Source organism: Grus americana, chromosome 5 (assembly GCF_028858705.1).
Source record: "Grus americana isolate bGruAme1 chromosome 5, bGruAme1.mat, whole genome shotgun sequence".
Taxonomy (NCBI): Eukaryota; Metazoa; Chordata; class Aves; order Gruiformes; family Gruidae; genus Grus; species Grus americana.
Window position 1 is genome coordinate 26,676,687 of NC_072856.1, and position 21,157 is coordinate 26,697,843.

General features: G+C 38.1%; 1 protein-coding gene across 5 annotated transcripts in view; it reads right to left on the reverse strand.

Annotated features, from left to right (window-relative positions):
- Positions 1-21,157, reverse strand: part of FUT8 (fucosyltransferase 8) — a 131,442-nt gene that overhangs the window by 92,526 nt on the left and 17,759 nt on the right. For 3 of the 5 annotated variants that reach the window (XM_054827740.1, XM_054827743.1, XM_054827741.1), the window contains exons 2-3: positions 13,184-13,260; positions 9,508-9,643 (exon numbers count right to left, since the gene is read on the reverse strand). The gene's annotated coding sequence lies outside the window, so the exon portion shown is untranslated. The remainder of the gene's footprint in view (positions 1-9,507; positions 9,644-13,183; positions 13,261-21,157) is intronic. The other 2 variants (XM_054827739.1, XM_054827738.1) reach the window with 1 other exon arrangement.

Sequence of the window (21,157 nt, forward strand, 5' to 3'; positions counted from 1 at the left end):
ACAAATCCATGGACCCCGATGGGATGTACCCACAAGTGCTGAGGGAACTGGCAAACTATTGCTAAGCCACTCTCCATCATCTTTGAAAGGTCATGGAGAACAGGAGCAGCAACTGAGGACTGAAGGAAAGCTGGTGTCACTCCAGTCTTCAAAAAGAGTAAGAAGGAGGACCCAGGAAACTACAGATCAGTCAGCCTCACCTCCACCCCTGGAAAGGTGATGGAACAGCTCATTCTGGAGGTCATCTTTAAACATGTGGTGGCAAAGAAGGTTATCAGGAGTGGTCACCATGTATTCACCAAGGGGAAATCATGCCTGACCAATGTGATAGTCTTCTATGACGGCATTGCTGGCTGGGTAGATGAGAGGGGAGCCATAGATGTTGCCTACCTTAACTTCAGTAAGGCTTTTTATGCTGTCTCCCATAACATCCTCATAGGCAAGCTTAGGAGTGTGGGTTAGACAAGTGGATGGTGAGGTGGATTGAGAACTGGCTGAAGGACAGGGGTCAGAGGGTTGTGATAAGCGGCGCAGAGTCTAGTTGGAGGCCTGTAGCTAGCAGTGTGCCTCAGGGGTCAGTACTGGCTCCAGTCTTGTTCAACATATTCATCAATGACCTGTCCGAGGGGACAGAGTGTACCCTCAGCAAGTTTGCTGATGACACTAAACTGGAGGAGTGGCCGATACACCAGAAGACCACGAGACCTGGACAGACTAGGGAGTTGGGTGGAGAGGAACCTAATAAAATTCAACAAGGGCAAGTGTAGGGTCCTGCACCTAAGGAGGAATAACCCCATGCACCAGTACAGGTTAGGGGTTGACCTGCTGGGAAGCAGCTCTGCAGAGAAGGACCTGGGAGTCCTGGTCGACAACAAGTTATCCATGAGCTAGCAGTGTGCCCTTGTGGCCAAGAAGGCCAATGGTATCTATCCTGGGGTGCATTAAGAAGAGCTTGGCCAGCAGGTCGAGGGAGGTTATCCTCCCCCTCTACTCTGCCCTGGTGAGGCCACATCTGGAGTTCTGTGTCCAGTTCTGGGTTCTCCAGTTCAAGAAAGACAAGAAACTACTGGAGACAGTCCAGTGGAGGGCTACAAGGATGATTAGGGGACTTGAACATCTCTTGTAGGAGGAGAGGCTGAGAGAGCTGGGTCTGTTTAGCCTGGAGAAGAGAAGACTGAGAGGGGATCTCATCAACGCTTGCAAATATCTAAAGGAAGGGTGTCAAGAGAATGGGGCCAGGCTCTTCTCTGTGGTGGCCAGCGACAGGACAAGGGGCAATGGGCACAAACTGGAACATAGGAAGTTCCACCTGAACATGAGAAAAAACTTCTTCGCTTGGAGGGTGACCGAGCACTGGAACAGGCTGCCCAGAGAGGTTGTGGAGTCTCCTTCTCTGGAGATATTCAAAACCCACCTGGACGCGATCCTGTGCAACCTTCTCTAGGTGATCCAGCTTTAGCAGGGGGGTTGGACTAGATGATCTCCAGAGGTCCCTTCCAACCCCTGCCATTCTATGATCAGTAATAAAATGAATTGTGTGCGCAGGGGCTAATCTACTTACTCTGAAAATAAAGAAAAACATTAGGTTCTCCCAAATACTTTGCACTGCAACCAGTTCTACCAAAATGATCCCAAGATAATTCTTATATTTGCTTTTAAAAAATAAAATAAAATTTTAGTGATGACTGGTTCTTAGCTTGCTATAAAATGACTTGTCTTCCCTGCTTGCTTAGGAAAAACATATTTTTACAGTTGTGTTGGGTTTGCGTGGCAGGGTTTTGGTGGCAGGGGCGCTACAGGGGTGGCTTCTGTGAGAAGCTGCTAGAAGCTCTCCCTGTGTCTGATAGAGCCAATGCCAGCCGGCTCCAAGACGGACCCGCCGCTGGCCAAGGCCAAGCCAATCAGCGCCTCTGTGATTACATATTTCAGAAGAAGAAAAAAAGCACTTAGGGAGAGAGCTTTTGCAGCCGGAGAGAGGAGTGAGAAGATGTAAGAAACTCTGCAGACACCAAGGTCAGTGCAGATGGAGGGGGAGGAGGAGCTCCAGGCGCCGGAGCAGAGATCCCCCTGCAGCCCGTGGTGAAGACCATGGTGAAGCAGGCTGTCCCCCTGCAGCCCATGGAGGAAGGATGAGGGGGTGTAGAGATTCCACCTGCAGCCCGTGGAGGACCCCACGCCGGAGCAGGTGGAGGCACCTGAAGGAGGCTGCGGCCCGTGGGAAGCCCATGCTGGAGCAAGTTCCAGGCCGGACCGGTGGCCCCGTGAAGAGGGGAGCCCATGCCAGGGCAGGTTTGCTGGCAGGACTTGTGACCCCGTGGGGGACCCCACGCTGGAGCAGTTTGCTCCTGAAGGTCTGCACCCCGTGAGAGGGACTCCATGCTGGAGCAGGGGAACGATGAGAGGAGTCCTCCCCCTGAGGATGAAGAAGCGGCAGAAACACCGTGAGATGAACTGACCGTAACCCCCATTCCCCGTCCCCCTGTGCCGCTGAAGGGGGGAAGGTTGAAGCCGGGAGTGAAGTTGAGCCCGGGAAGATGGGAGGGGTGGGGGGAGGTGTTTTAAGAGTTGATTTTATTTTCTCATTCCTCTACTCTGTTTTGCCTAGTAATAAATTAGATGAATTCCCTCTCTAAGTTTGGTCTGTTTTGCTCGTGACAACAATTAGTGAGTGATCTCTCCCTGTCCTTATCTCGACCTGCAAGCATTTCGTTATGCCTTTTCTCCCCTGTTTGGTGAATGAGGGGAGTGAGAGAGCGGCTCTGGTGGGCACCTGGCCTCCAGCCAGGGTCAACCCACCACAACAGTTCATTCCTTAATCTTGTGTAATTAAATGACAGGTGGAGAAAGATTTTAAAAATAAAACATAAAAAAAAATTTGCCTGGATGAACTGGTCCAAAGAAGCAAGGGGGGGGGGGGGGGGGGGGGAAATGGCAAAATTCTCGTCTTGAAGAACCCTGAACAAGCAGTCACACTGAGCAATATAGCTGCTGAAGAAAGATAATCACTTCATAAACACAACAATCTTTCTAGATGAAAGAAACACTTGATTACTCATCATAACAGGCCAGGAATCAGACTGAAATCAAAAGAAGTTACAGCATTAAGCAGAGTAGGGGAATAAATTACATCTCAGAAAAAATACTGTAGGTGTGCTTGAAAAAGAAAACAGGAAAAAGCATTTGTTTATACTATGCCTGCTAAAAAGAATATAGACTAAAATTTAAAAAAAAAACCCAACCCAAAACTCTTTGCTCTGTCCATATGGGCACATAACATGCTTCTAAGGCCACTAAAGAAATGGCACAGATTGAGATCCTGTTGAAATACAAGACACTAACAGAAGTAGCTAGCAATGACTTAACAAGTGTCTACAGGGAAAGGAGATTTGGAAGAAGCATACATGTATGGAAGTACTAAATTGCAACAAAGTTCTGATTATTTTCTGTATCAAATTATCAGTTAAATTAATACTTCTGATGCTTCTTTACACCCTGTTTTCAGTCTCAGTACATACAGAGTTGGAGAAAATCAATAGAACCTACAGATTATATTTGGCATGTACCAGGAAAAGATCTCACACTCTCTGCCATCAACTCCATCTCCATGTTTACAACTGTTAATAAATTTTGAAAAAGTTGATGCAAAAGAATAAATTAAATGCAGGCAATAAGCAATCCTTTGATATAAGGCAAATGGGGAAAAGCCTCAAGTACTGCCAAATTTGAGGGATTTGCAGAGTTCAAGCCCGAAAGAACATTATTCCAAAAAGGCACATGGAAGAAATAAGTGGAGTGAGGGGTGGAGAGCATATGTTACTCAGATGCACTCTGAAGCCATTAGAATGCATGAATTGCGTATCAATAATTTTCTGAATAGAGCTGGAGTTTTCCTTTTTCTTGACCTTGTTTCGTGCTATGCTCCCTGCTCTAGTGAGGCATTAAAATAATAATCCATTCTAATATATGTTCCTGTAAAATGCTCGCAGACTCCAAGATTATTTTACTCTGGTGACATCCTGACAACATTCCCTGGAATACTGCTATTGTAGTCAACAGCCAAAACTAAATATAAGCTGCTAGCTGAAAAATCTAGGGATCAGTCGAATAGTTCTGATTTAGTGATTTTTGTAGTATGTTCACAGTACATGTAAATGCCATTAATTTGACTTAAAGCATATGCTTCAGAACAGAAGCAGTTTTCAGAAATGTATTGTTTCAAATACATTGTGAAGCACCGATGTAGAATGAATGTTCAATTTTCAGTTTTTGCAAAATAACTTCAGAAGCATCAGCATTAATTAACTTCTCCCCTCTAACAGAGCTTGGTAATTCAGGTTCATCATACAAATCATTTCATATCATAACACATTTTAAGAACTATCTATCAGTTAATAGCAACAATTATGAATTGAAAAACAGAGATTCCAGGTATATACAAATTAGTTTTCTGGAATATCCCAGGAAAAACAGGAAACATTATGAAACAGTAAGAAAACACGGAGATCAGCAGACTGAAAACAACTAGATGAATTGTGTGAATGGAATCAGTGGGACAAAATTAGCGTAAGCATCTTTAGTTTGGATGCTAATTTAAAACAGAAATGGTTTAGTAGCAGCGAAATATAAACACCATAAAATATTTTGAGCAAAGTAACTTAAGAACCTATTATAATAGTATTGCTAGACTAGAAAGTTTTATTCCAGAAAGCATCAGTTGTCATACCGCTGCAAATAGTGGCACATCACAGCATACATACACTTGTTTTAGTGAATATTCTGGCTCCTCTTCACAAAATCTTGTAACCACAGAAAGGTGCACAATACAGTTGACATTCCAGAGCCTTCTTTATCACTGCCTAAGATATGGTTAATGGATTGTTTTACAACGCTCTGTGGGATGCTAATAACAGCATTCAGGGAATCATAAAAACTCAAGAGTCCACTTCCCACAACTCCCTTTGTTGCTTTTTAGTGTCCCCTTTTTCAAATACCTGTGGTTCACCACACCAGCTTTCATTCTGCCACCCTCCAGAAGAAACATGAATTGTTCTCTGATGAGTGTTATGCACATATAACAATAGCATACATAATTTTTCCATATTTGTTTGACTTCAACAACTACCAAATCACACTGAAATGAAGACGAGATAATCAAGAAGAAAGGATGCATGATACAGAAAATCACCAGATACAGATGCATGCACAAAAATCACCAACTGCTGCAAGCATTCATTGACCAGCTGCACAGTGCTGAGTGGTGCTTTCGGGTCTCTGAAAAAAAGCACCGAGTTAAAAGATCATTCACTGTTACAGTTCTAGGACAATCAGCAATCTCCTCGTACCCTTCAGATTACATTCATGTAAAACACAACTGCTACGTAAGACCACTGACAACAAAATCAAAGTTATGTGACGATGGGGCAAAATGGAATGATTGCCCTCTGGAAGTTTGCAATCCCAGACTACTATCACGTCACCAGATCATCTCCTTGAAAGGAAATATAAAGTAAATAGCTATCATCACATATAAAAAGTCACTAAAAACATGACCTCCTGCACAGCACTGCAACTGTAACATGCAGAAAAGAACATTTTCAGACAATGGAATTTCTAAAATGTGATCCATTAAGAGGAAAGAGACATATAGCAGTTCTGCCTTCCTAAGCCAATCTTAAGCATAGAAGGGAAAGGAATACTTTTCTATGGTTAAAAAAAAGAATACCATCAATATTAACATAGTTGCACAGGAAGGTGCAAAAAGCCATCTTTTAAAAATAGGACTTTGTGAAAACATTAGCATTTTTCCTGGAAAGGCACACATTCAGTGGCAGAATTGGAATGTCAATGTTCACGCTGAAGGATTCTACCTTTAGCCTAGCAGGTGAAATTCTACACAGTGTCTGAAGAGGAGAAAGGAGTGATACAACTACTGCATAAGAAGATGCAACATGACCCTTGAATATGCATTTGATTGGCTGAAAAGGAGCTGGTAATGCTTTGAGACAAGTATGGATTCACAGAATTTAAGATTCCTGTTACTGTTACACATTGTATTTTACATAATATTTGTGACAAAAATGTTACCAGTTATATGCTGACTTTGGTAAGGGTACATTGATAACCTGTTGGCAGAAGGGAGTATGGTACTGAGAACTGAACTGGGATTCCTCTGGAATATTCTGAAACATGTTTGCTCCCTGAGCTCTCAGTTCCATCTGCAAGGCCAATGGCAATCCTTATTCCTTTTTACCATCTGATATGGGTGTCCTACTAAATAGTCTTGTTGCACTGCCACTAATACATCGTGCCTCCCATTTCTGCTTGCCAAGTAGCCTTTTTATCACCAGAGAAGCTCAGAAAATCATTCCCTAAGCTATGTCTTCCTTTCTCCTAATCAAAGTCAGTCTTTCAGGTATCTGATACTTTACCCAAAGGCCACTGACAGCGCAGATTTATTTTGTTCACAGTAAACAAGGGCGGGGGGGGGGGGGGGAACATAAGTACCATTAACATTTTTCCTATGAGAATTTCTTCAAATTAGATCAGTTTGTTTCAGGAGTGGTTTGTCACCACTCTCAAGAGAACTGTATACCATAGCTTACAGATACCAAAAGGCTGCAGGGTGAACTGTCGAGTAGCTGAAGATACAAATGTAGAAACAGTGCACTAAAAATGGCCAAAACTTTAGAGGCAGTGGTGGTTATGAGGCAGTGGTGGTTATGACTGCTGTATAATACTGAAGGCAATCATGGCAAGTATACTCGGCACCAGTGAGACCACACCTCAAATACTGTGTTCCATTTTCAGCCTCTCACTACAAGAAAGAGCCTGTCCAAAGAAGAGCAACGGAGCTGGTAAAGGGACTGGAGCATAAGTCGTACGAGGAGCAGCCAAGGAAACTGGGGTTGTTTAGCCTGAAGAAAAGGAGGCTGATGGGAGACCTTCTCACTCTCTACAACTCCCTGACAGGAGGTTGTAGCCAGGTGGGTGTTGGTCTCTTCTCCCAAGGAACAAGCAATAGGACAAGAGGAAATGGCCTCAAGTTGTGCCAGGTGAGGTTTAGACTGGATATGAGGAAAAATTTCTTCATAGCAAGGGTTGTCAAGCATTGGAACAGGATGCCCAGGGAAGTGGTTGAGTCACCATCCCTGGAGGTATTTAAAAGACACATAGATGTGGCACTTGAGGACATGGTTTAGTGGTGGACTTGGTAGTGTTAGGTTAACGGTTGGACTCAATGATCTTAAAGGTCTTTTCCAACCTAAATGATTCTACAGCATAGAAAAGGCATCTGCTCAAAACTTTTCTGAAACAGCATAAGAAGGGGAGGGAAAAAAAAAATAAATCAAGAAATGCCTTTTGTACCATGTTCCCTGTTTACTGAGTTTTTTTCATTCATTAACCAATTTTAATACAGTTAACATGAGTTACAACAAGTATCTTTAGGAAAAATCAATCTGATTGAAAGACAGTATCATTAGGATCAATTTCAAGTGAATCACCCTATAATTAATGTCATGAACAGGTTTTTTTCTAACTACTGGCAAGGCATCTAACTTTTCTTATTGGCTTTGGACTTAGGTTATTTCAACATTTGTTTAAAAAAAAGAGGCCACCAAAAAAAAAAAAAAAAAAAATACTGAAGTACAAAAGCAATTAAATGAAGATTTTCCTATGCTAACAGGTTCTGTGAATTTCTGAAGTGTTTATTAGCCACCATTTAACATAATCCAAACATAGACACTGATAATTCAGTACTTCTGTGTGTGATTACCTCTTTTTTTTTTTTTTAAAAGCCAAAATAACTACAGAATATTTCTATATTGTAAATGTAGCCTTGGCATTTAGCCACATCCTGTTCTTTTCTCCGTGACAACTACAATTTCTTCTAATGAACAACAAAAAGTGGGAAAGGCTAACACCTCCAGTCTATCATTTTATCTAAAATGATATTACATAAAAATTCATAACTCACAGATACTGTCATCGGAATTGGCCATACTAAATATCTTCATTTCACATTAAAACCCAAAAGACCCTGTGACATAGTTCCTCACCTATTTACCTCCAGGAACTTGTGAAGCAGGAAACATATTCCACACAAAATAAACCTCGTCTGGCTATTCCCTCTGATCTTGTCTCCTTAAACAATATGTCAACACTTAGTTTTAGTTTAGTGTAACAGACTAATCTCAGACATTTAAAATAGTATAGATTATCAATGATATTTGAAATTTGATTTTTCAGGCACTACAAAAGTATTATTAATTTATAGCCAAATAATATCCACCAGGTTACCATCTCTAATTCAGCCAAATTTACAGTCAATGGTTTAGATTTGGCATATTTAAGCTTAAAATTAGATGCATTCAAGATAAAACGTTACTTGTTCCATTGAAAGAAAATATTTAAGCTAAAAAAATTAAAAAATAAAAAAACTTATTGCAATATGCAGAAAGAGATTCTATGCTGCTTGAGTATCTTTTGCAAAAAGCTGTTCTCCCCATGCTCCACTCACAAGAGACAGCCAATTAAGGAGGAAAAAAAAAAGCTAGAAACTAGACATTAAATCACAAAATGTAATAAGGTTATCAGGAGGTTGTTAGACCACTTCTCTCCTCTAAGATGAAATCACACATGGTCATGCATCTTACTACTTTTTGTGAACTTCCAAAACCAGATATACGCTCTTCCCAGTCTATTGCAGTGCTTCACAAGCCACACTGTATTAATCTCCACTGGTAAAAATGTAAGTTTATTAGGTTTTGTGGTGTTCCAAAAGACCCAGAACAGTAGCACTTCCTCTCTGTATTAAATTAGTTTTGATTTTTTCAATCTCTCCTCATAGATCATGGATCCAGTGTTCTGATCATCAGTAATATTGTCTTCTGGACTCTCTAATTTGTCAAGATAATTTTGGTTTGTTTGCATGTATTAAGTGCATGGTTCAAAACTGGACATAATGAGCTAGTTGACTCCATTTCTACCCTAAGTTGAGCAGAGGGATTTACACAGTGTTTTATTACAGTGCTTCCATTTATTTATCCTAATATGATGTAACATTTTCAGAACTTTTTTTTGTGCATGATACTGTTGACTTAAGGTCAGCTCTTAACCCTCAATCTTTTTCTTCAGAATTCTCAGCCATTCCTTATTCTGTATTTGCCTATTTTATTTTTCTTTAATTTAAAAGTAGTATTTTAAGCTTGCCCTTAATGGCTTGTATACCTTTTTTCCCAGATCAATTTGTTGGTTCATGTTAAATTCTAATCCAATCTTCCAACTTCTCTGCAGCCTGGTATCATTTTTCACTGCAGTAAACAGCCAAGTCAATGGATACATTAGTAACCTCTTTTCTTGAGAAGGAAAAAGACATGAAAGACTGTTGTTTATGCTGCGGCATCAGAACTGACTTATATAGAACACACTGTTAATAAAGAATATATTTCAGAGAGCCAGCCAAGCAATAAGCCATCTTTCAAACAAGAATCCAAGCTAAATGCTTACCAGAATAAAACAGTGAACTGAAGCCAAACGTTAGAACAAGAAACAGACTTTGCTGATCCTCAGGCGAGGGGGAAAGTAGTAAGCAAGGATGATAGTCGATAATCCAGAAACACAGAAGGATGGTCCAGCTATGATCCTGATAAAAAGGGAAGGGTGAGATCAGCAACATACCCTTCTGAAAAGATATTTTCCTTTTCCATCAAGAATCATATGTTGATCTATTTAGATATGTAGAAATAAAGAATATCTATCCAAGATTTGAGGTGCCTCTACAATAAACAATTAAAACTCAAAATACAAAGGCCTTTCTCAGAGATTAGTTATTCTTCAAAAGCCTATCACAGATAAATCTAACTTACAGTATGTCCAAGAACGGATAAGAAAGTATTTCAGAATGTAATAAAAGAAGTCCAGTTGATCTTTCTTTTTTAATAAACTACAAAACCACCATTCAAAGATGGAATGGATTAGACCAAATGTGAAATATGATGTGTGGAAAAAAAAAGGAAAGACTACCATGGGAATGTTTTAACATGTAAGAAGCAACACGAAAAAATATTAAATAGGTAGATGGATTAAATACAGTTTTTCCCAGCCAGGCTCTGATAGCAGAAAATAGTTCTGAATGTAGTTTATTATACAATGTGACAGGAAACAGGAATCCAACACAATCTATAGCTTGCATAATCAAGTAATACAGGAAAGGTATTGCCTTCACTCTATTACTTAGTTACTTGCCTCAACCTGCCCACACTACCTAGATCTTACCTAGATATTAAGCTCAAATCAGCATTCCTTCACTGCTCAATCCCCGTTAGTAGTTAAGCAATGCATACAAAACCACTGCCTTAACTAGTGCTTCAGACACTGCAGTTTACAGACCTGCACAAATCCTCTTAATTATTCTCCTGCACAAATTAAACAGAAAAAGCAAAAAGAGATTTCACGCAGTTCTCAACCACTGTGCTTTGTCCTTGCTAAAGGAAGGACTGGATGTCTACAAAAGATGCAACCATCGCCACAGGTTACAGACAAATCAAGGTAGTGTGAACACAGTACAAAATGAAGTACAAAAACTAAGTATAAGCAAGCATATATGCATACATCCAGACTCACTCTTAAACACACACACACAAAAAATTAATTTACAAAACTGTAAACTACAATACAGACGAATTGCTGCATTATGTAACATCATGTACAAGGGACCAGACAATTCTGATAAGAAGTGAGGTTTGGACAAGTCACGCAAGTTCTTCATATGTATTTTTTCATTCATTTCCAGGACCTGGAGCACACAGATTATTTCACATGGGGCTGGGTGGAGTGGGGGAAGATTATTACAGATTTTCTAGTTATCTGCTAAGATTTTTCCCTCTGAATCATTGTTTCTATTTGGTATCGACAGGTCACTTCTACTAACAGCAACAGCTGGGAGGGATCTGGTGACATGAGCCAGTTCTAGTCTAAAGGTCTCACAGAAGCTACATCTCTTCCTTCTCCAAAGTCAAATCGTCTATGTCCAGTCTAGCAACTTTAAGACAGTGTTACAACAAACTGCTGGACAAATACATGCACTGACTGGCTGGACAGGTTATGTTCCCACACTCTGCTCCTGCCTGCAGACTCTCATTTCTTCCTCTGGAATAATGGAACTTCACGTAACATATGTTCCTTAAACTTATTCCTTAAAGATTCTGGGGGATGATTCTGAAAAGACTTGACTACTTTCCCTCGTATAAAATAATTAATATTAAAAGTTGCAAGATGCTTGAAAAGAAGAGGGAGCTCATAGCCTGCTCTTACATTGGCATGCTTGGTTATTATTACAAATGAACTAGGTCCTTTATCACTCTATGACTGCACATATTTCCTTTCTTTCTTACTGCTAGGTATTGCTCTCTAGCCTTGAGAAGCATTTGGACATGAACACATAATCTGGATGCAAGAAATTCACCTAGCAAGTGCATACCAGAAGTACTTGGGGAAAAATACAATCTTTTTTTATCAAAATATTCTCAACAAATTGTTGTCAGAAGTGCTTTCCAGGTCTAGAAATATACTGACATGCTTGACAGTAGCCAATTGTCCAGCAGTTAGATCTACCATCAGAGACTGTGGAAAAACTGGCCTCCGAGTTCCTGCTGCATGGTTTCAAGGAGCGACTTGAATCTGCATTTGCCATGATCAGTCCCTATACCAATGAATGTTTAATAATACAATAGGTAAGAGTACCCTCATGGTAAGCTGGGTGTCCAATGTAGCAGATCACTGCCATGTTTCCTAAATTGCATTTCTTTCTTTCCAGGAAAAGAAAAACCACTCTCATTTTTTAATACTTTCTGAATGTTTATCTGAGCTGATCCAACCTACAAACCAAGAAACAGAACTAGCCACCTTTTTGGTGGGTTTCTGAGATAAATCAGTTTCAGCAGGAGTCAGATATGGAGGAGAGCAGGGTTCGGGAAATGTAAACAACCCCTTTCAACAACAGTAAGCAGTTACAACGGTAAGCCAGTTTCAAGAAACCTAACTGGAAACCGGATGCTTGGAAAGCCACCACCATATTCTTTGTTCTGTCCTGGCCATGAGGTCCTCAGAACATTGTTTTAAATCTCACATTTTCTTTTCTTTTTTTTAAACCATTCATTAAATTCTTAAGCTAACAAAGTACTTCAAGAGTTACAACTGTGTAAATAAATCATAATAATTGAGAGTACTTTAGATATCTTCAGCTTGACAACCATTACTGAAGTTGGATGAACAGTAAAAGCATTTCACCTGCAACAAATTTGCCTGAGCTTTTAGTCTAGTTCATGCAATTGTGAAAGTTGAAGAAGCTTTCACAACCTTCTTATCCTTACCATAATTAACAATACTGATCATAACAGTGTTTTCTACAGTTGCATCAAAAAAGAATAACAACATAAAATGCTTGGTTTCCAAGTTCACACCCGAATTCATGTTTCAGTGAAGTTTATTCTTTAATCACCTTCTCAAAAAGAAGACAGTTATTCTTCTAAGATTTATCTTTTATGATACATTTATTTATTTATATGAGTATTACAGTACTTGCATAGACCTCCAAAAACATAAGAACCTGTAGTATTAAGTTTTTAATACTTGTCATCCTATGAGAAAATCTATCATTGAATCTAGGATATCCCAGAGCACACAATAGTTTCCAGCCACAACAGCTTAGTTACTTATAACTCTCAGAGAAGCTTCATGGAATAAGGCCTGTGCCCAGCTTCTACTGAAGTAATGCTTATCTCTGAGAAATACATGTAATATCTGCAACACAGATGAAAGGGCCCAAAAATATTTCCAAAGAATAAGGGCTTTGTACATAAGACAGATGATACATAATGAATCTATCAAAGAATTTCTCCTCTTAGAGGTGAAAGGCAAAGAGGAAAAGGGAGAGAAATGGGTGTAAGGAGAGAAAGGAAAGGTGAAACAGGTGTCTGATTGACCCAATTTTGTCAGTGATCTGACATAAAAGCAAAGAACTTGACCTCTCTTTTGCAAAGTCTTCTTTTTCCAACTGACAAGGATTTATCAACAGGACAGTTTTCGGTTGTTTTAAGAAGCACAGGTCTTCATCTAGCTTCTTTACATCTAGTTTTTGTCCCAGTGGTGGAGACATCACAGAGGAAGAGAAGTACTTACTTACCAGCAATAATTATTGTTCAAATTAATACTTTTGGGCACTCTTCCTCCTCACTTTCATTCTGAAGCTTAGGTAATTCTCTGAAAGGAGAAGAGAAGATGATGATCATTAGTTTTTATCCTTTTTTTTATCTTTATCCATGTTTTCATCCTTTACTACATGCAGTATTCAAGAGATGCACGTAAACACTCTTATTAAAAATATTGCTCAGAATTTTATGATTTGTGATTAGATGACTTGTAGCAAAACTCTTATGAAAACAGAAATGTATACAATGTATACAATGAACAACCTCTATTTATACAGAGGTCCAAAAAAATAGAAACTGTTTGCTTCATTGCCAAAAAACTAACAAAGGTTAAGTATAGACCCTCAAGGCATCTGTGAAAACAAATTAAGAAAGCGAGGGGAAAAAAAGCAGTGCTTTCATTCTTGGGATATATATAGCCAGGCCTTAGGAAAAAAACACTGAGAAAAATTATAGGATCAAGATCCTAAAACCAGATGCCAAATATTAAAACAGTAAACTCCTCAAACTGAAATAGTTGTCACATGGAAAAGAATAGGCTCTACCTTTAAAACGGACGTACACAAATTAAGTTGGTTTGCACCGCTTGTTTATTTACATTTGTACATAACATAACATACATAGTACACCATACATAACATAGCAGACTGTTTTAAACAAAATCTTACTTTTGGGTTATGAAGGCATGGAGTTACTACATCATTTTGTAACAGCCGTCTCACTAATTCAGAATGGCTGTATAATACTGAAGTAAGTGTTGAATCTTGGCCATTCAACAGAAAAGCAATCAAAAGCTGCACATACCAGACTCTGAAACAGCAATAAATTGGATGTTGAAAAAGTTAAATTGTGAACCTGACTTCAAGGAAAGTGATAAAACTGGGGAAGAAAAATAAATAGGAAACCAATTAAACCAACAATAGTCCCAGGAATAAGAGTGAAGAGAAAATGATAAATGCTTCAGATAATTGTCTTTTATTGCAATGAGAATCCTGCCAAATTAGTCTTATTTTTAAAGGAAAATTAAGTGATTTTATATTTCAAAGAGAAGCTTCAGCAGCTCTACTGTTAAATGAACAAGGTGAACTGGTAACTCTAAAAATCTCAAAAGCAGCAACAGTGATAAAAATTTAAAAAAGATTGAATTCTGTATTTTCTTTTTCAGGTAATAAATTATTTAAAATAATCAGCACCTACAAGGTCAGAGCCCATGAACTTCCAAAAATGGAATGCCTGAGGGAAGGAGTGAGATGGCCTATTTTCACTTCCATTTGAGATTGATAGTTTGGATATACTTCACCTAAGGCAGCACTCAATAAAAAGGATATAGCTTTTCCTGTGATAAAGGATCTCAGAAATCCAAACAAAAAAATACAACACTGTTACCCCATATATAGAAAGTAACATCAGGGTTTTAGCTTTCTAGAAAAGCTGAACTAGTCTTTTTACTGTCCCTCTCATCAAATCAGTTACACTACCTGTCTCATAAAACAGGAGAGGTGAAACTATCAGCTGAAGTTGAGTCAGGAAGCCAAGCGAAACTGAATATGGAGCCCACCTGTTCCAAGAGATAGCCCTACCAGGAACCCATCAGAGCACAATCTAGAATGACAGTTACTTTTAATTTTATATGAAGTATTATGCTGTATCTTCCTACAAATCAATATTTGCAACCCCAATAACAGGTGGAAGGTAGCATATTATGTGACCCATGTGTATGGAAAAATACATTTAGACAGATTGGCTCATAGTGAATATAAAGTAGAAATGTTTACATTTCATGTAATAAAAAGAACTCTTACTAAATTTACAAGTTGATTTATCTGTAAGCAACAGAATTACTGGCAGTACCAGAAGGTCAGAGTCCTATCAGGCTGGCCAATTCACCACGCCCTACAAAAAGCTCCCCAAAATTTTAAATTGTAGTATACTAAAATATATAAAAACACACAGAGCAATAAAAAGAAAGCATGAATATTTGTGTCTTTTTTCCCATACTAACATACTATCAGAGTCAAGTAGCTACTTAACAGTTGTTGACCAATTGGAGGGAAAAAAACCCAAAAGTTCCAATATAGTTTATACCTCCGCTCCAGGAAAATTTGTCCACAACATGAATAATATAAAAAAAAAAAAAATACAAAATAGTGAAGTATGTTGAGTTAGTTTAACATAAAACAGTCCAGCATAGCCTGGTCAAGTCATTTGTAGCTCCACTTAATAGATTCTACCCGTATGACAATGAAATTTTAATCTCACTTCCCAGCATTATTCTGCAACCAACTATGCATTGGTTTTAGAATATTTTCTTGTAGCCCATTGTCTGCTCAGAGTAACTCACAGAGCAGTAACAAATCCTGTACTGAAATCAAGATACAGGAGACCAGCAATTCTTTTTTCTATCCATAAATCTATTACTAAGAGGAAAGAAATAAAGCCCTTTATTTTAAGATCATTACAACTAAAGTGACTGTCTATTTCAGGATCTTTTTATGGAACTCTGGAAAAAAATACTCAACCCACTCTGAGTCATTCAAAACTTTAAAACTACCAAAAAAAGCTTACAATTTTCCAGCCTAATATTACTAATATATCCCTGAAAATGGAATTCTATTTATAATGTAAAAACTACAACTATTTTTTTAAAAAATCTTTGCATTAGCTGTTCAAACACCTCAACAGTATTTATAAAGATCACTAGAATAATTAGACAGTGGTGCCTTCCAGATAACTCTGCCCCTCTTGAAGAGATCTTTTTGGAGATAAAGGTCTTGAAGTGACCTTGCAGATAGGAAATTTTAATCGTGTGTTTGATTCTGACTTTGAATTGCTGGGTGAACATCGACTAGTCGCTACCTTTTATTTTTAGAAAAATAAAACTATTTATAAAAAAAATGTATCCTCGTAAAGGGTTCAATACAGCCTGGAGTGTTTAATCCAGTCTCCTGCATTACAAGAACCCATTCAAAACAAAGTCCAAAACATTTCATCAACACTTTTGAATTTTAAAAAAGATGCAAAACTTGAATGCACAACAGCAAGAGAATAGAATTCCAGGATGCCAGCCACATTGCAAGTGCCTGCAACTACAGAAGTGTTAGATGAAAATATCTACATCACCTCAGGAATACAGAGAGGGGTGGGAGGAAGAAAAATGGAAACACTTCCCCCCTCCCTTCCATATTTGACAGGGGCAAACTTATTTAACCTTGAACACAGACACTAGAACCATACACCAGGCCAGGACTACTTTTCCAATACCACAGAAGAATTAGACACCTCACTCAAAATCCCACCATTAGTCAATGGCAAATTGCCTCTGCTTCAGAAGAAGTTAAATTATGCACCAAGAAGAAAAAAATAAAAAAAAATAAATATGCCCTTCTGATCTCTATACAGTACCAGTGGTAGCCCTACAGAACAGAATTTGTAAAATTGGAAGCTTTATGACAAATAACAATCAAATATTTGGCTGCTTTATCCTCTTTCTCAGAGATTTCTGTTATTCCAGTACAAAGGAACCTCATATGCTCATTTTTAACTTCTAACTCCAGGATCAACCTTATCATATTACACAGTCATTTTACATATACATATAAAAAACATCATCTTGAACCACTGAATTTCTTCCCCCCCATTGCTGATTTTGTAAGACTAGACCTCACCCTCTGATTTTCAAACAAGATTTTTTATTAAGTTTATCCCTCAGATGTATTTGTTTTCAGTTGGTTCTCTCCCATATACACCCTCACACTCAATGAAAATTATTTTTATTTCTTCCTAGGTTTTACGTGCTGAATTCTTTCATTCTCCTTTAAGAAGGCAAGTTCAACTTCAGCATAATCACACTAACAGTTCTTTCTTTTCCAAATGACTCAATCTTTTCTGAGAGTGACTGTGATCAGAGCTATAAACGTCCTAAAAGCAAATCAACCAATGTTTTCTTGGCTGGTCCTAACGATCTTTTTTAAAAGCTAGAAGCCAGCTAGTGTGTCTTAGAATCATGTTACTCTCACAAAGCCACATCATCTGAGAAGGAAACAGATCAGGATCTGAGTGATACAACAACAATCTACCATTGATTACCAGTCTATTTATACCAGGAGTTCTTGTCAGCACTCAAGTATGTGAATTTGCAATTTTTATTTTTTTTTTAATTAAACTTAAATCAATTTCTATTACTCTAGACACATAAATCATCCTCTACTACTAAATGCAATAATCCTGCCTTCTCTGGTATTAGTGATTTCAGAAGCACACAGACCAGCTTTTTAGCAAAGCATTTCAGTGCTGCCTCTATGGTTTCAAGTAGTTGACAGAGAAGTGACTGAACCTATGTTAGGGAAAATATTACAAGAAAAGAATCAATTTAAACAACAAAACGCTTAAACCAACCAAAGAAAATCAGATAAAATGTTACACTGAATGTTTTTTCATGTTTTGTAAAGAAAAACAAATTATTCTTTCTGTAATCCAAGTGAAGCTCAGAATATGTGTCTTCCAGTTCTAACACAAGAAAGAATGTGGTTTTCTAATGGAGAAACAGTTATTTAGCTGAAAAACTGAACTTCATTTCTCTTATACCCATGAATACATATGTCTGGTATCATTGTTAGTTGCTGATACTAAGCAAGTTTCCTTAAACAAATATGGAAAGAAGGAACATCCCAGGGGAACAAAGGGAAAGGTAATCATTTTAATACATATATTAAATATATATATGTAAGATAATTTATCTATATTTTGTACATATTATACATATTATAATTTGTTGTTGTTGTTTAAGATTCCTTACTGGTAAGGGCTAAAGAAAAGCTGGAATATACTCAATCCATAATATGCAAGGATCAAAGCCAAATCATCTAACTTCTACTGTGCACAGAAGAAAGGCTCTCAGGAATTAGCTGGTTTGCAGTGAAGCACACAGGATTCTTTCTGCGGTTCAATTTTGTAGACAAGGTTCCCTTTCAAACAAGCTTTGACTACCACAGGTTTCAGAAGGACATATAATTATTCAACGAAATTCTACTTTAATCAAACAACATACAGATTTGGAAGCATTAATCCTCAAAATTCCTCAAAACAAGCCTAAGAGACAGAGATTTCCTCATACTTGTTTTTCCTGATCAGATAGCACTTTGCCACTTTGACCTTGTTCTAAAAGACCACCATTTTTAATGGCACAAATAATAATTAGGAGCACAATTCAGTATCATTAAGTGCTTATCCTTACTGGAAGAAAATATAGAACAGTTGCTATAAGGTCTAAAGTCCCTTCTTGACATTGAAATTTTCACACATAATCGTTCCTCAAGGCATAAATCAAGAACAGTCTACAAAACTGTTACAGTACACAGAACAGAACATAATCCACTGATTTCTTTCATGGACATATTAAAGGGCCAAACTAAGAATTAAGTTATTAAATAACATCCCAAATATAAACACATTTTTAACCTATTCGCTTGCTAGGAGGTAGGTCACCCAGAATGTAATAAATCAATGTGACACTGTGCAGTTCTCAAGTTCTTTCCTGCTCTCCTCCTTCAAGACACATCAGCCCAACCACTTGACACATTTCTCCCCTTTTATATAAAAAATACATGACCCTAGCTGACACATCGCAATATTCTCAGAAGACAGGCCAGTGTTGTTCAGTGCCCCCAGTCCTAAATTTTTCACTTTACAAAGTTTAGTGTATGCTATAGTGACATTGCTAATACATTACACACTTGCACGCATAGTGCAAATCTGGGGAAAATTTGGGAAAACACTACAAGGACTGGACCTCTCCTAGCTCTCTCAAATCCAGGAAAATATATGTTATGTTTCTTTTCCCCAGAGTCCCACTTCTCCTCAGCCATGCGAAGTGCCATCTGTGCTTCCCAGCCTGGCAAGTTAAAAATCTGCTGTCATTCATATCACCAGTGAGCAAATTAAGGGCAAAGACTGTCCTCTTTAATAAAATAACAACACTTACAAATGGCAATCTAGATCACGGCTCCAAAGTGATGAGTGGCAAGCACGGTTAGTTAAAGGGTCACGGGGAAGAAAAGGTGGAAAACAGTACACTAGCTTCAGAGCTTCCTTGATCTCTGTAAACTAACACAAGAACTACGGAGAATAAAACAAGCGTAGCTGGAAATCTCAGAAAGTAAACACAAATATGACTCAACTGACACAAAACATTTAGTGGGATGCTACATAAAGTTAGAGGGCATACTTGGCTCAGGAAGGACAGATATAGATGGTGGAGGAGGAAATCTTGTCTTGAATATCTAAGGTTTGTATACTTGTTCCGAGATCCAGAATGCAATAGAAGCCAAACACTCCACGTACCATTAAAATGAGGAAGTTACAGTGAGAAGGAAAGTGTAGATCTCCTATAAATTACCAAACAAGAAAATTTAAGTGGATGGGGGTTTGGAGGGACTGTTGAGATATATTGTTTGCTTCTTTTTGGTTCTTTTGTTGCTTTATTTTTTTCTAGACAGCTAGCAGAATCATTTAAAGCACAAGATTTAATATTAATAATTCACAGGATAGCTTTTTCAGGAAGCAGATCATAGATATAACTGAGCTAACCTTTAGTTGGTAACCAGCTTGACTATTGGCTTTACAAATGTTAACCTAAAAGGTTACATCAATATACTAATGCCTGAAACTTTCCCAGACACTGAAATGCAAATCATCATTTTAGAGCAAGCCCTGAAATACTTTTGATAAAGGCCAATTCCACTCTTTCAATCTCTGGGAACAGTCTGAGGGTTATCACATGGCCGGGAAAACTTCCAAGCAGTACTGCGCATGCAGCTACCTGTTTTGAAGGCTGAGAGATTAACAGAAAGGACAAACCTCAATCCATGCCAGCTGTCCTCAATACCAAACAATGGTCCACTTTATTAGTGTTGATGCAGCCAAAAGGGATTTGAAATCAAACCAGCTTAAGGAAACAAAACAGTGCAGATAAAGTCTGGAAGAGTACACAGAATTAAAGATGGTTACTACTTTCCCCTTTTCTTAGAAATTTAACCAAAAGAATGAGGAAATTTAGAGGCAAGGAAATCACACAGAGAGAACACTCTCTCTGGCCATAGGCTACTGAAACAAAAGACTGAAAAAAGCTGTCAGGAAAGCCCAATTAAGAAAGTTGTTAAGTGAGAATACAGACAACATGAAGAAGAAATAAAGGCTGAAATGCTGGCAAAACCTGTTCTCTTGAAACAAGGTCAAGACACTCAATAAGAAACAATCCTGTGTTTGAATTTGAGGAAGGAAATTGTTTTTGCAGTACAGCCGCATGATTATCTGTTATGGGTTACAGTAATTAGTTCAAAAGAGAAAGCCTATCCTATCAAAAGACAATGCTATGAATACAATGTTTGACAGTCCCAGGAAGAAAAAAAAAAAAAAAAGATATAAATCAGCAAGCTTCACAGAAGAAGAAAGACAGTACCGTGCATGTCACTGAAAAACAATTGTGATGTTGAAAACACAACAAAAAGGAACATGGCTGTAAGCCAAAAAAAAAAAGATAAAATCTGTTTTGTTTCTATTTCATTTTTATATAAAAAAAGCTAGAGGGCTTTACTATTAATTATGAGGGATTATTTTAAACTGTGGGATTTAATTCAGCCTATCAAACTTCAGATATAAAGGAGACGAAGTTTTTAAAAAATTAAAAATATATACCTTACTACCCACTACAAATCCTTGTTACCCCTACAAATACCATTACTGAGTCTTTCAGAGTCAGAGAAATTTATATTGAAAAAGAAGTGAAGACACAAGAGAAATACCAACACCAAAAAAATCAGTAAGAATCTTTTATGTATGTATTTAAACAATTCATGTAGTAGACGATTAAAAGAAAGACACAGCATCTTCTATTGTGCCTTGGATGCCTACCCTGCTCCTTCCTTCTTAAAAGGGTAAATTCTTCAAACCTG